The sequence below is a fragment of the Macaca thibetana genome, chromosome 6 (assembly GCF_024542745.1).
Source record: "Macaca thibetana thibetana isolate TM-01 chromosome 6, ASM2454274v1, whole genome shotgun sequence".
NCBI lineage: Eukaryota > Metazoa > Chordata > Mammalia > Primates > Cercopithecidae > Macaca > Macaca thibetana.
This window is the reverse complement of record NC_065583.1, coordinates 5,743,878-5,759,560: the sequence shown is the minus strand read 5'-3', so window position 1 is coordinate 5,759,560 and position 15,683 is coordinate 5,743,878. Positions and strand designations below refer to the sequence as shown.

The 15,683-nt window shown below is 38.0% G+C and overlaps 1 long non-coding RNA gene across 1 annotated transcript in view; it reads right to left on the bottom strand.

Moving 5' to 3' along the window:
• Nucleotides 1–6,396: 6,396 nt before the first annotated feature.
• LOC126956408 (uncharacterized) overlaps nt 6,397–15,683 on the bottom strand; it is a 30,297-nt gene continuing 21,010 nt past the window's right edge. Inside the window, exons 2-3 of the long non-coding RNA XR_007726318.1 lie at nt 8,025–8,119; nt 6,397–6,804 (exon numbers count right to left, since the gene is read on the bottom strand). This is a non-coding gene — a long non-coding RNA (uncharacterized LOC126956408). The remainder of the gene's footprint in view (nt 6,805–8,024; nt 8,120–15,683) is intronic.

Here is a 15,683-nt window from a genome sequence, read left to right as displayed (position 1 = left end):
GCCGTATCCCACTTACCCGCTTCATTTTCCTCCATACCACTTATTACCATCTCACAAGTATCTGTTTGCTTGTTGTCTTTAACCTCTCACATAATATAAGAATAATGACAGGCCCAGGTGAGGTGGCTCACGCCTGTAATCCCAACACTTTGGGAGGCTGAGGTGGGTGGATCACCTGAGGTTGGGAGTTCGAGACCTGTCTGACCAACATGGAGAAACCCCATCTCTACTAAAAATACAAACTTAGCCGGGCATGGTGGCACATACCTGTAATCCCAGCTACTCAGGAGGCTGAGGCAGGAGAATCGCTTGAACCCAGGAGGCTGAGGTTCGATGAGCCGAGATGGCACCATTACACTCCAGCCTGGGCAACAAGAGTGAAATTCCATCTCGAAGAAAAAAAAAAGAATAATGACAGCAGAGACACTGTTTAATTCATTGGTGTGTCCTCAGCACCTAGAATGGTGTCTGAATCAGAGCCAGGGGCTCAATAAAATATTTGTGAAATAAATTAATCCTTTTTTATTTTTTAAGAGGCGGGGTCTCGTTCTGTCACCCAGGCTGGAATGCAGTGGCACAATCACAGCTCACTGCAGCCTTGACCTCCTGGGCTCAAGCCATCCTCCCACCTCAGCCTTCCAAGTAGCTGGGACTAAAAGTGCGTGCCACCCTGCCCGGCTGAATCCCTATTTTATAGATGGGGAAACAAGGTCTCACAGCTAGTAAGATCTGGGTCTTATTTGAGTTTGACTTTAAAGAACATTATCTTAACCAGAGTGTGGCAGAGGGGGCCTCGGAGAACAGTCTTTGGAATCAGAAAAGTCTTGGCTTAAATCAGTGGCTTTTAACCTTTGAGAATCATTGACCCCTTTGAGAATCCTTTGAAAGTTTTGGGCTCTTTACCCTGGGAAATGGACAGAAGTACAAACAAAAAACATTTCGCAGATGATTTCAGGAGCGCATGGACACTTTGTACCTTCCTGAGTGTCTTGGGTTTGTGTCTTTGAATAGTCATTTCATCCCCCTGAGCCTCAGTTAATGCTATAAAGTGAGGATAATGAGATTGACCTTACATGTTGCCTGGAAGATCCAATGAGATCAGTATGAACACTAGGTGTTCAAATATTGTCAGGCCCCAATTTCCCTTCCCTACCTGATCCTGGGTCCCAGGCTGGCCTCTCCCTTGTCCCAGCTTGTATGATTCTCAGACCTTTATTTTCTATGAGCCGTAGTGCCCCCCGCCCAGGAAAATAGGATTATTGCTCATTTAATGGAATAACTCAAATGAGATAGGGGAAGCCCTCAGGAAACATGAAAGCCCTAGAAACGTTTCCCAAGACATTCCCTCTGCCTGCTGCAAATTGTTTTACTTTTTCAATTTCAGCTACAAAAAGCGTTCTGCAGGTCCACGCCTAAGGAGCTCGAAGATAATGTGGGTCAAATCCCATTTAACTAAATCCTATTATAGTGCCCCTTTTCCATGGAAGGCCGCTCTCACCCCTGGATTGCAGCCTCCCAGGGAGACCCAACTGACTTGCCTTTGTCCCCAGCCACCCTAGCACAGAGCCCGGCACTGTGGGAGCTTTGCTGCCAAAACTCCTTTCACCTGCTGTCAAGAACTTTGGTCCACATGATGTCTGTTTCAATCAGACGCCAACATTTAAAAATCAGGAGAGTTCATAAACAAATTGAGGTTTTTGGCTCCTCTTGGAAAATTAGATCTATATCCCGAGCTCAAGTTCTCATATGTGGGAAGAGCTGGAACTGCAGCTGTCCCCATCCTTTTCAGCGGCAACTAGCATGTGGCCTCTAGCCCCCACAGTCCCCACAGTGGTATTTATGTCCATCTCCAGGCTGGAATCAATAGGCATGGGAGTCAGGTTCTGTATTTGATATTCTTAGAATGCTACATGAAACCCGTTTGCAAGCAGCATCTTCTGTAGCCCATAAGAAACCTCTGTGAGTTATGTACTATCAACCCACATCATAGGTGAAAAAAGGAAGGCTCCAAGAGGCAAAGAAACTCATCCAAGAGCACAAAGTTAATAAGACACAAACTCATGGCTCAATCGTAAATGCCTGTTACCCGGAGAGAGATTAACACCTCTGATAAATGGCTTCCATTTATTTGAAGTGATATTCACTGCAACTACACTCTGGTGCAAAGACTTTGAGTCAAGCAGATCTTGTTTCCAATCTGGATTCTGCCATGTACTGACGTTGAGACTTCACCTTATCCATTTCTGCATCTCTAAAATGGAGCCTAAAATTCCTTCTTCACAGGCCTATTTACTAATCCTTTGTAGATCTTAGTAAGTGAATCTGGAAAATGCTACCCTGACCCAAGAATGAGGGCCACCCCATGGAGTTCATCCAAATGGGAGTCAACATGTGGGTTTTGTTCGGTTTGGGACAAAACCAAAGGACAGTGATCTCTAAACAGGAACTATGAAAAGATATATAACCAAAGGCAGCTTTCTTTAAAATATTTGAACCAGTAGTCATAGCTGAACAGATGCCTAGAGGAGGTATTCAGAGTGTCCCAGTGAGAAGAGGTGATGAGAGCAACAAAACTAATGAAACTAGATGGATAATAACTGTTTTAGCAGAGACCAGAGGAAGCAGAAACCTAGGCTACTGGTGGGGAAGCTCAGAAGCTGGCCGATTAGCACTGCAAGTCTCCAGAAACCCTCGGGAATTGAAGGCACCAAGTATCTCTGAAAGAGACATGAAGATGGGGCTTAAAGCAGGTAGTCTGGTTGAAAGTCTTTAAGAAGCAGTTGGAATCAAATGATCAAACAGCATCACCAATAGCAATCTCTCCTGACATATGCCTCCGGGTGAAGTACATAACTTTGGCTATATCTTCCTGGCAGGATGTTTAACCTGAATTTGAAAGGCCTGTAGACTAAACTTTCAATCCACAGGAAATACAGGGAATAGAGGAACAAGTCAAGCAAGGAAATAATCAGCAAGCCTAGACTGTGGGATGCTCTAGAAGACTGGCCTTTTCAAAAAGCTAATGTCATAGATTAGAAAGACCAAAGAGATACAACAGACAAATGCAACGGATCCTGTTTTTTTTGTTTGTTTGTTTTTGTTTTTTTGTTTGTTTGTTTGTTTTTGCCATTTGGAGAAATTTGAAGATGAACCAGATATTAGATGGTGAGGTAGCCAGCCTCCAAGACGGGCCATGGTGATCCCCACCCCCACACCCATACAAAGTCCTTCCTGCATTATACTAGGATTGGTCTATGTGTCTAATACCATACTGCAGAAGTGATGGTAAGTCACTGCTGTGAACAGTTATAAAAGACTACAGCTTCCGTCTTGGGTACTTGCTCTCTCTTTCTCTCGCTCTCATGCACACACACACACACACACACACACACACACACACACAAAGATCCTTTGCTTTGGGTGAAGGCATCTGCCCTGCTGCGACAATGCTCAGGCAGACTGGATCGAGCAATGGAGAAAGAACCTCAGGCTTCCAGACATCAGTCACTGAACAAGTCTGGAGATGTCTGCTTCAACTGGAAGCTTTATTGCAACTTCATGAGAGACTCTGAGCCAGAACCATCCAGCTAAGCTGCTTTCAGATTTCTAACACTCGGGCACTGTGAGATAAAAATATTTGTGGCGTTAAATGCTATGTTTTGGAGTATTTTGTTACCCAGCAGCAGATAACTAATACAGATGATAAAGGCAATGATTTCATCTTCTTAGGTGTGATACTGGTGGTGTGATTATGCAGGAGACTGTCGTTTTTAGGAGTTTCATGCCAATGTATTTAGTGATTTAGTGGTGAAATGTCCTGATACCTCGACAATTTAGTTTCAAATGGTCCAGCAAATATATAAACATGGCACGAGCATGCACATGTGCGCCTGTGTGCGCGCACGCGCACACACACACACGCACACGGTTCCTGAATCCAGGTGCTAAGTATTCAAATAATCATTGCACCATTCTTTTAACGACTCTGTATCTGAAAATTCTCACAATAAAAACTTAAATAATATCTGCTTCTAGCCAAGATGAAGTAACAGAATCTTGATTTATCCTACCATTGAAAACAACCAAGAAACCATTAAAAATATATGAAATAGGCCAGGGAACAGTGGCTCACACTTGTAATCCCAGCACTTTGGGAGGCCAAGGCGGGTGGATCACTTGAGGCCAGGAGTTGGAGACCAGCCTGGCCAACATGGCAAAACCCTATCTTTACTAAAAATACAAAAATTAGCCCGGCATGGTGGCAGGCGCCTGTAATCCCAGCTACTCGGGAAGCTGAGGCAGAAGAATTGCTTGAGCCCAAGAGGCAGAGGTTGCAGTGAGCCAACTGCACTCCAGCCTAGCAATGGAGCGAGACCCTGTCTCAAGTACACACACACACACACACACACACACACACACACACACAATATTTTTTATATAAATACACATTTTTTATATATATATAAAATAATGAAATAGTAGTTTTCAAGACACTGGACATCAGACAACAACAAAGGACAGTGATCTCTGAGAGATGCAAAATAAGACGAACCCTGTAATTTTCACCAATCACTGTATCAACAGAGATTCGCAACCATAACCCAGGGCAGGCAAACTGAGGCAGATCCCAGCAGACTCCCTAAGTTGAGGAGATAGAGCTTCTTCTCAATGTCTGCCTACAAACTCTTCTTTGTGTTAAAATCTTCCATTCACTGAAAGAAAACAGTAACTGATGAATCATTTGGAAAGCAAGCTTCTTTTTACTTTTCAGGGCTGAATATCTCCATTGGCCTACAGATGCCTATAAGAGTAAGAAATTTCTTCTACTAGGTTCTTCCTGATATCTACCTACAATCTCCTTTTTGTCTTAAGATTTTCCACTCCAGGAAGGGAGACAAAAGCAGAGTTTCTAAAGCAGATTGCAGAGAAAAGGTAACTGCCCAGAGAGAGAGCACCAGAAATCTGCAGTGGGTCTCGCTCATGGAAACGGCAGAGTACTGGTCGACTCATGTATGCAATAAAAATACCCGAGGCTAGGCCAGGCATGGTGGGCACATGCCTACAGTCCCAGCTACTCGGGAGGCTGAGGTGGGAGGATTGCTTGAGCCCAGGAGTTCAAGACTGTAGTGTGTAATGATCATGCCTGTGAATAGCCACTGCACTATAGCCTGGGCAACACAGTGAGAACCCATCTCTAAAACAAACAAAATAGAAAAGAAACCTGAGGCTGTGGGGAGAAGAAAAAAAAAAACATCTGAAAGGATTCAAAGCAATATTATCTGGCACTCACACAGGGCTAAGAACAGTGCTTACTGACACCAGATAGACAGTAAAATCGAACAATTCATGGAGCACTGGATGGAGCACTCACAAGGGTCTTTCTTTAGTCATGTGGAATCGTTAGTCCTAGACTAAGCATTGCTCTAAACATTCCAAACAAATAATAAAAGCAAGACCCCAGAAAGATCAAACTATTTCCAAGTAAATTGCATTCCAGAGCAAATATTTATAAAAATACAAATATATTAAACACCTGACAAAGTAAAACTCACATATGGCATTCAATCATCAGGGATTATCAAGCATGCATAGAGGTGGTAAAAACACAAACTATAATGAGGACAATAATTAATAAATCAAACTGACCAAGAACTGACATAGATGTAAGAATTAGCAAAGAAAGGCTAGGTGCAGTGGCTTATACCTATAATCCCAGCACTTTGGGAGGCTAAGGCGGGTGGATCACATGAGGCCAAGAGTTTGAGACCAGCCTGGTCAACATGGTGAAACCCCATCTCTACTAAAAATATAAATATAAGCTAGGCATCGTGGCAGGCACCTGTAATCTCAGGTACTCAGGAGGCTGAGGTAGGAGAATGGCTTGAACCCGTGAGGCAAAGGTTGCAGTGAGCCAAGATCGTGCTACTGCACTCCAGCCTGGGCAATAGAACAAGGCTCCATTTCCAAAAAAAAAAAAAAAATCATCAAAGACAGACATTAAAATAGTTATGAAAATTATACTCCAAATATTCAACATTAGGTAGAGATATGGAAGATATACAAAATACCCAAATCAAACTTCTAGAGACAGAATCTATAATGTTTAAGAGGAAAAATATATTGTCTAAGATTAAGAGCAGATGAAACATCGCAGAAGAAAAGATTAGTGAACTTGAAGACATAGAAATTACCCATAATTACACAGGAGGAAAAAAGAAAAAAATAAAAAGAGCAACAACTCTATGTCCAAAATTTAATAACTTAATCGAAATTGACCAATTACTTGAAGGACACAATCTACCAAAACTCACACAAAGAGAAACAATCTGAATAGACCTGTATCTTTAACAAAATTGAACCGGAATTAATAAACTTCCAAAACAGAAAACACCGGGTCCAGTTGATTTCACTGGTAAAACTGTACCACTCAAGGAAGAAATGATATTAATTCTCTATACTCTCTTCCAGAAAATAGAAGCAGAGGGAACACTTCTTATTCTGTGAGTCCGGCATTACCCTAATATCAAAACCAGATAAAGAAATTACCAGAAAGGAAGACTTCAGATCAGTATCTTTCATGAACATAAATGCAAAAATCCTCAGCAAAACATTAGCAAATCAAATTCAACAATGTATTTTTTAAAAACTACATGCCATGGATAAATAGAATTTATTCCAGGTATGCAATGCTGGTTCAACATTCAAATGGCAGCAAAGATGGTGGAATGATCCCACTGCTGCAAACTGGTCTCTTGGTGGGGGTGGGTGCAGCTGGTCTCTGGGAGGCCGAGTGTGTCTGTTGGACTGTGCAAGGAGAAGAAAAAAGATATCGACCAGAGGAAAGGAATGGAATATTTTTCCTCCCTACCTTACAGAGGGGAGTAATAATCTACACTAAAGCAAAGGTCTTAAGTAGGGGACTACAAACTACTGGAAATTTTATGCACAATTATACATTTTTGTAGAAAGAAGAAGGTCCATAGTATCAGCAGATTCTCAAACAGGACAGTGTTCCGTAAAAGCTTGAGAACCACTTCTCTGTGACTTCTGACATCTTTTTAAATTAACCCCAGTGCAGGTTCCTTATCACAGGAAGAACATTTTTTCTCAAACTTTAGGTGCTTTGATATGCATCCCAAAAAAAATTCTGAACTCGGGACTTGGCAAGTATCTCTATGTTGTCTCCTAAAGTGGGCAGTCCTGCTTCTTTTATCCAGTTACTTTCTGTATTCTTTAAATGTGGTTGTCTCTTCTCTACACATTACCTCCATGGCTTGGAATGGAAAAGGCCACTTTTCTTTTTGTTCCACCTCTCAGATTCAACACAGAGATGTCCCTAGGATTGCAGTTATCCTGTCAACTTCTCCAGGAAGAAAAAAGCAACTAGCATAGGTTTTCTGCTATTTCTTTAATTATAAGACATTATTTTGCAAGCTGAATGATGTTTCATTTGAAACAGGTGCTTAGGTGGCAGTATTTGTGAATTATTTACTTTTCGTTCCAAATAAGAAAACTAAATCAACAGCAAGTATGGAAAACTTCAGGATTTTTTTAATGTCTTCTCATGTCAGCCATTATCACGAGACTACAGCAGTAAATTCTAAATACGTGGTTCTAATTTGAAATGAAAGATGCTAAAAAGTTACATATATTTACATATCTAAATCCTGGCTCATCTTGTAACATGGATTTACTGAATAAGAACAATGGTTCAATTTTGCAAGTAAACCTTTGATGTGATAAAGAAGCCTGAAGATAAGATAACAAAGTTAATTTCATATGCAATTAAAATCATCACAGTGTCTGTACAAATAGTTTTTAAAAACGGTCAAAAGTCAATAAATATAATCTGTCACATCAAGAAGCTAAAGAAAAAAATCATATGCTCATATGAATAAATGGATAAAAAGCATTTGACAAAATCCAACCTCCATCTTGATAAAAATTCAGCAAACTAGAAATAGAGGAGAAATTCCTCAATTTAATACAGAACATCTATAAAAAACCTACAGCTCCTCTCATACCTCATTATGAGAAACTGGATGTCTTCCCCCTAAGATTAGGATGTACTCTCTCATCATTCCTATTCAACATTGTACTGGAAGTTCTAGCTGGTGCCCTAAGACAAGAAAAGGAGATAAATATACACAGATTAGAAAGAAATCAATGAAAACTGTCCTTGTTCACAGATGACATGATTTTTATATAGAAAAATCCTAAAGAATTAACAAAAGAAAACTGGAACCAATGATCAATTATAGCAAGCTTGCCAGGACAAAAGATTTAAACATAAGTCAATTGTTTTCATATATACCAGCAACAAACCACTGAAATTTGAAATTTCAGACACAATACCATTTATATTAGCATTAAAAAATACTTGGTTACAAATCTAATAAAATATGTATAAGATCTATATGAGGAAAACTACAAAACTGATTAAAGAAATGAAAATAAATCTAAATGAATAGATACTTCATGTTTATGGAGAGGAAGACTCAATATCACCAAGATGTCAGTTGATCTATAGATTCAATGCCATCCCAGTCAAAATTTCAGCAAGTTATTTTGTGGATATTGATAAACTGGTTCTAAAATTTATATGGAAAGATGAACAACCCAGAATAGCCAACACAGTATTAAAGAAAAACAGTCAGGGAACCAATAATATCTGACTTAAAAGACTTACTGTAAAGGTACAGTAATCAAGACAGTGTAGTATTAGTAAAAGAATAGATGGAACAGATCAGCGGAACAGAACACAGACCAGAAACAGACCCATACAAGTAGGCAACTGATCTTTGACAAAGGAGCAAAGGCAATTCAAGGGTAGCAAAGGCAATGGAGCAAGCGGTAGTCTTCTCAACAAATGGGGCCGAAACAAGTGGACATGCAACATCACATGCAGAAACAATAGGGAGGGAGGGAGGGAAGAAGAGAGGGAGGGAGAGAAGGTTCTAGACACAGACCTTACACCTTTCATAAAAATTTGCTCAAAATGAATCATAGACCTAAATGTAAACTACTAGAAGATGACATAGGAGAAAATCTAAATAACCCCGGGCTTGGCAATGACTTTTATTATACAACACCAAAACCCTGACCCATGAAAGAAATACCTGAAAAATTGGACTTCATTAAAAATTACAAACTTCTGATCTGAGAAAGTCCTCGATAAGAGAATACAAAGACAAGTTGCACAGTAGGAGAAAATATTTGCCAAACACATAAAAGACTGGTATCCAAAATATGTGAAGATCTTTTAAAACTCAATAGTAAGAAACAAGCCAAATTTAAAATGGCAAGAGATCTAAGCAGACACCTTATCAAAGAAGATACATAAATTAGAAATAAACATAGAAAATATGCTTAACATCGTATGTCTTTAGGAAATTGCAAATCAAACCAACAATGGGATAGCACTATATACCATTTAGCAGAATGACTAAAAATCTGCTGACAATACCAGAGGCTAACAAGGATCCGAAGCAATAGGAACTCTCATTTACTGCCGGTGGGAATACAAAATGTTGCAGCCATTCTAGAAGACAATTTGGTAGTTTCTTACAAAATTAAACATACTCTTACCATACAATCCAGCAACCATGTTCCTAGGTATTTAAGTAATTGGGTTGAAAACATATGTCTACATAAAAACCTGTATATGAATGTTTATTATGGCTTTATTCATAATTGTCCCAAACTGGAAGCAACCAGGATGTCCTTCAACAGGTGAATGGTAAAAACAAACATATATACAATAGAATATTATTGATGGATAAAAAGAGATAAGCTATCAAGCCATAATAAGACCTGAAGGAAGTGTAAATGGGTATTGCTAAATGAAAGAAATCAGTTTGAAAAAGGCTACATACTGTGTGATTCCAACTATATGACATTCTGGAAAAGGCAATAAAAGATAGTGGTCTCCAGGGAAAGGGGAAGCAGGTACATTCAGGTGGAGCATAGGGGATGTTTTTCAAGGCAGAGAAGTAGTTCTGTATGATACTGTAATGGTGGATATATGATATCATCATTTGTCAAAACACCTAGAATGCACAACACAAAGAGAGAACCCTAATGTAAACTATGGACTTGAGTTAGCAATAATGCATCAGTGTTGGTTCATCAATTGTAACTAATGTATCACACTAAAAAAACTATAGGAAGGAGAGGGGAGAATGGACATATGGGAATTATTTGCATGATTTTTCTGTACATCTAAAACTGCTCTAAAAAATAAAGTCTATTAATTTTAAAAAAGCATCAGTGAGTTGTGGGACAAGGCAAACAGCCTATTACGTATACAATTTGAATCACCAAATAACAGGAACGAGGTGGGGACAGAAAAAATATCTGAAGAAACAATGACTAAAAATTTTCTAAACTTGCCATAGATCTAAGAAGCTCAAAGAATCCAAGCACACATCCATGCCAAAAAAAAAAAAAACTGAAGAAAATTACATATTATAATCAAATTTGTAAAGACCAGTTAGTAAAAGAACATCTTAGAGGCAGCCAAAGAAAAAAGAAAAGGCATGTCATGTAGACAGAAATCAAAATAAGGATGGCACAGATTTCTTGTCAGAAATAAGGCCATCAAGAAGACAGCAGATAAACATGATTACACTACTGAAAGAAAAACATTCTCAGTGTAATTGACAATAAAATATTTTCACTATACTTAGTTAAAATATTGAAAAATGAAAGTGAAGTAAAGACTTACAAAAGCTGAAGAAATTAATCACCAGCAGATCCACACTATAAGAAATGTTAAAGTGAGTCCTTCAGGCAGAAAAAAATAATACCAGATGGAAATCTGGATCTAGATAAAGGAATGATGAATACCAAAAATAGTAACTATGTAAGTAAATACCTAAGTTTTTTTTTTTATTGTTGAAACTCCTTATATAAAATTGACCATACAAAAACACTAACAATATATTCTGGATTTTAAAACATAAACAAAAATAAGATACATGACAATAAGTATAAAGAATAGGAAGGAGTCAATAGAAGTACATTATTGTAAGCTTATACTGTACATGAAGTGGTATAATAGTACTTGCTTGAAGATAGACTGCGACAAATAAACATGTATCTTATAAACCCTAAAACAACTATCAAAATAACAAAACAAAGAGTTATAGCTAATAATTTACTAAGAGTGCACCATATAAAATAGAATCACAGGCCAGGCGTGGTGGTTCACACCTGTAATCCCAGCACGTTGGGAGGCGAAGGCAGGCAGATTACTTGAGGCCAGGAGTTGGAGACCAGCCTGGCCAATATAGTGAAATCCCATCTCTACTAAAAATACAAAAAAATTAGCTGGGCATGGTGGTGCATACCTGTAATCTCAGCTACTCAGGAGGCTGAGGCATGAGAATCACTTGAACCCAGAAGCCGGAGGTTGTAGTGAGCTGAGATTGCAACACTGCATGCCAGCCTGGGCAACAGAGCAAGGCTCTGTCTCAAAAACAATAATAATAAATAAAATAGGATCATTAAAAAATTAATCCAGGAGGATACTGAATGTTCCCAAAACAAAGAAACAATAAAATGTTTGAGATGATGAATATGCTAATTACCCTGATCTGATCACTATATATATGTACTGAAACATCACTATGTTTTCCATGAATATATACAATTATTATTTGTCAATTTTAAAAAATAAAATGAAAATCCAAAAAAAGTCAGAACAAAAGGAAAAAGGAAACAAAGAATGATGGGAAATAGAACACAAATAATAAGATGATAGACTTAAAAGTAACTACATTAATAAACACATTAAATGTAAATGATCTAAATACTCCCAATTAAAATACAGGAATTACCAGATTGCATTTTTTTAAAAGGCAGGACCAGACTTTATGCTGTCTACAAGAAACACACTTTAAATATGAAGACATCGATAGGTTAAGAGTAAAAAGATGGAAAATTACATAGCATGTTAACGCAGTTCAAAGATAGCTGGAGTGGCTATATTAATATTAGACAAGGTATACTTCAAAGCAAAAACTACTATAAGATAAAAAGAAGTTCATTTTATAATAAAGGGGGACAATTAATCAAAAGAACATAACAATTCTAAACACCTATGTACCTAATAACAGAGTTTCAAAACACATGAAGTAAAAAATGATAGCACTGCAGGGAGAAATTTAAAAATCCACAATCATAGTCAGAAATTTTAATATCATCAATAATGAATAGAACAACTATATAGAAAGTCAACAAGAATGTAGAAGATGAATAACACTATCAATCAACTTGACCTGATTGACATTTACAGAATATTCCATCCAACAACCACAGAATACACATTCTTCTCAAGTGTACATAGAACATTTACCAAAATAGACCACATTCCGGGTCATAAAACAAATCTCAATAAATTCAGAAGGATTCAAGTCATAAAAAGTGTGTTATCTGACCAAAATAGAGTTAATTAAAAATCAGCAACAAAAAGATCTCTGGAAAACCCCCAAATGTTGGGAAATTAAATACCATACTTCAAAATAACCCACGGATCAAAGAAAAAAGTCAAAAGACATTTATATTTTGAACTGAATGAAAGTGAAAATACAACATATCAAAATCTGTGGGAGGCTGCTAACATATCATTTAGTGGGAAATTTATAGCACTAAATGCCTATATTAGAAAATAATAAAGGTCTGCTGGCTGCAGTGGCTCATGCCTGTAATCCCAACACTTTGGGAGGCCGAGGCAGACCACTCGAGCCCAGGAATTAGAAATCAGCCTGGCCAACATAGTGAGACCTTGTCTCTATAAAAAATGCTTTAAAAATTAGCTGGGCATGGTGGCATGTGCCTGTAGTCTCAGCTACTCAGGAGGCTGAGATGGGAGGATTACTTCCGCCCAAGAGGTTGAGGCTACAGTGTGAGCTGTACTCCAGTTTGGGTAACAGAGCAAGAACCTATCTCAAAAGAAAAAAGAAGAAAAGAAAAGAATCAGATATTAAATCAGTGAGTTCAACTTTCCCTTTACAAAACTAGAATAAGAAGAGATATTAAATTTAAAATAAACAAAGAGGCCGGGTGCAGCGGCTCATGCCTGCAATCCCAGCACACTGGGAGGCTGAGGCGGGCAGATCACTTGAAGTCAGGAGTTCTAGACCAGTCTGGCCAACATGGTGAAACACCATTTCTACTAAAAATACAAAAATTAGCCAGTTGTGGTGGCGTGCACCTGTAGTCCCAGCTACTCGGGAGGCTGAGGCATGAGAATCAGTTGAAACCAGAAGGCAGAGGTTGCAGTGAGCCAAGGTCACACCACTGCACTCTAGCCTGGACAACAGAGCAAGACCCTGTCTCGAATAATAACAATAATAATAATCATCATCATTATCAAAGAAAATAGTGAGAATGAAAATCAATAAACTACAAAATAGAAAAACAATACAGAAAATCAATAAAAATAAAAGCTAGTTGTTTAAAAAGACAAATAGGCCGGGCGCGGTGGCTCCGTCTCAAAAAAAAAAAAAAAAAAAAAAAAAAAAAAGACAAATAAAACTGATAAACTTCTAGCCAGATAGATCAGGAAAAAGGGAAAGAAAATAAAAATTATCAAGATCAAAAATAAGAGAGCTGCCATCACTATAGATTCTATAGATATTAAAAGGATAAGAGAATATTGTGAACTCTTTATGCGAATAAATCTGAAAACTTAGATTAAATAGACAAATTCATGAAAGATACAAACTACAAAAGCTCACTTAAGAAGCAATGGTTAAGGGGAATAGCCCCTTATCTATTTTAGAAGTTGCAGCTGTAGTTGAAACCTTCCCACAAAGAAAACTTTCAGTCCACATCACTTCATCGTGAATGTTATCAAATATTTAGGGGAAGAAAAAATGCCAGTTCCACACAAACTCTTCCAAAAAATTGAAGAGGAGCAAATATTCCCCCAATTTGTTCCATGAAGCAAGCATTACCCAGATACCAAAACCAGAAAAACACATTGTGAGAAAAGAAAACTACAGACCAATAATGCTCATAAATACAGATAGGGAAAAAAAGTCTGAACAAATTTTAGCAATTTGAATCTGACAATGTACTAAAAGGATAATAACCAATTGGACTGACTATGTGTCAGAAATTAAAGGGTGGTCATTATTAGAAAAATCGATCAATGTAACTCACAATAGTAACTAAAAAACAGAAACCATATGATCACTTACAGAGACATAAAAAGTATTCAAAAAAATTCAATGCCCGTTCCTGATTTTTTAGAAAAAATCTCTTAGAAAACTAGGAATAGAAAGGAACCTAATAAAAAAAAAAAATCTGCAAACCACCTACAACAAAAAATCACACTTAGTGATGAAAGACTGAATGCTTTCCTCCTGAGATCAGAAACAAGACAAGACAAGCTCTCACCACTTCTTTTAAACATTGTTCTGGAGTTTGTAGCCAGTAATAAAAGGAGAAAAATACATAAAAGGCATCCTGATTAGAAAGGAAGAGGTAAAACTGTATTTGTCTATGTAGAAAATCCAAAGAAATGCAAAAAAAAGCTACTAGTACTAATAAATGACTTTGGGCAAGATTGCAGGATATAAGATGTGTAGAGTAGGGAAAATTATACTTTTGTATGCCAGAAACAATCAGAAATTACATCTTTTAAAAATATGATTTTATAAAACATTAAAAATGTGAAACAGAGATATCTGATAAAAGATGCAGAACACTAGTGCACTCTAAACTATGAAACCTTGCTGAAAGAAGCTCTCAAAGACAAGCAAGTAGAAAGATATACCTGGTTATTGGGTCAGAATAGTCCTTTTTTTTTTTTTCTTTTTTTTACTGAGATGGAGTTTCACCCTTGTCGCTCAGTGGCACAATCTTGGCTAACTGCAACCTCCGCCTCCTGGGCTCAAGCGATTCTCCTGCCGCAGCCTCCCGAAGGGCTGGAATTACAGGCGCCTGCCACCATGCCTGGCTAATTTTTTGTATTTTTAGTAGAGATGGGGTTTCGCAGGCTGGTCTCGAACTCCCGGCCTCAGGGGATCCACCTGCCTCAGCCTCCCAAAATGCTGGGATTACCGGTGTGAGCCACCATGCTCGGCCAGAACCGTCAATATTTAACACGTCAGTTCTCCCGCTTTGATCCCTATATTCAACACAATCTTAATCAAAATATCAGGAAGTTTTTCTGTACAAATTAGCAAGCTAATTTTAAAATTCTACCAAAGGAGCTAGAATTCACACACACACACACACACACAACTCACATATTAGGTTGGTGCAAAAGTAATTGCGGTTTTTGCCATTGCTTTTGAGAGCAAACACCACAAGTACTTTTGTAGCAACCTAACAGAATGGTTTCAGTGAAAAAGACTGACCATAACAAGTATTGGTGAGAATGTAGAGGAAACGGCACTCTCATGGTGGTGCAGTTAAACACATGCTTACAATATGATCCAGCCATTCCACTCTTAGGAAATTCCCAAGAGGAAAGGAAATACACACCCATGTAAAAACTTGTACACAAATGTTCAGAGCAGCTTTGTTTGTAATAGCCAAAAACTAGAAAAAATTCAAATGGCTATCAATAAATCATGATGTAGCCATTCAATTGAATATTATTTAGCAATAAACAGGAATGAAATATTTATGCAAACAATAACATCGATTAATCTCAAAATAATTATGCT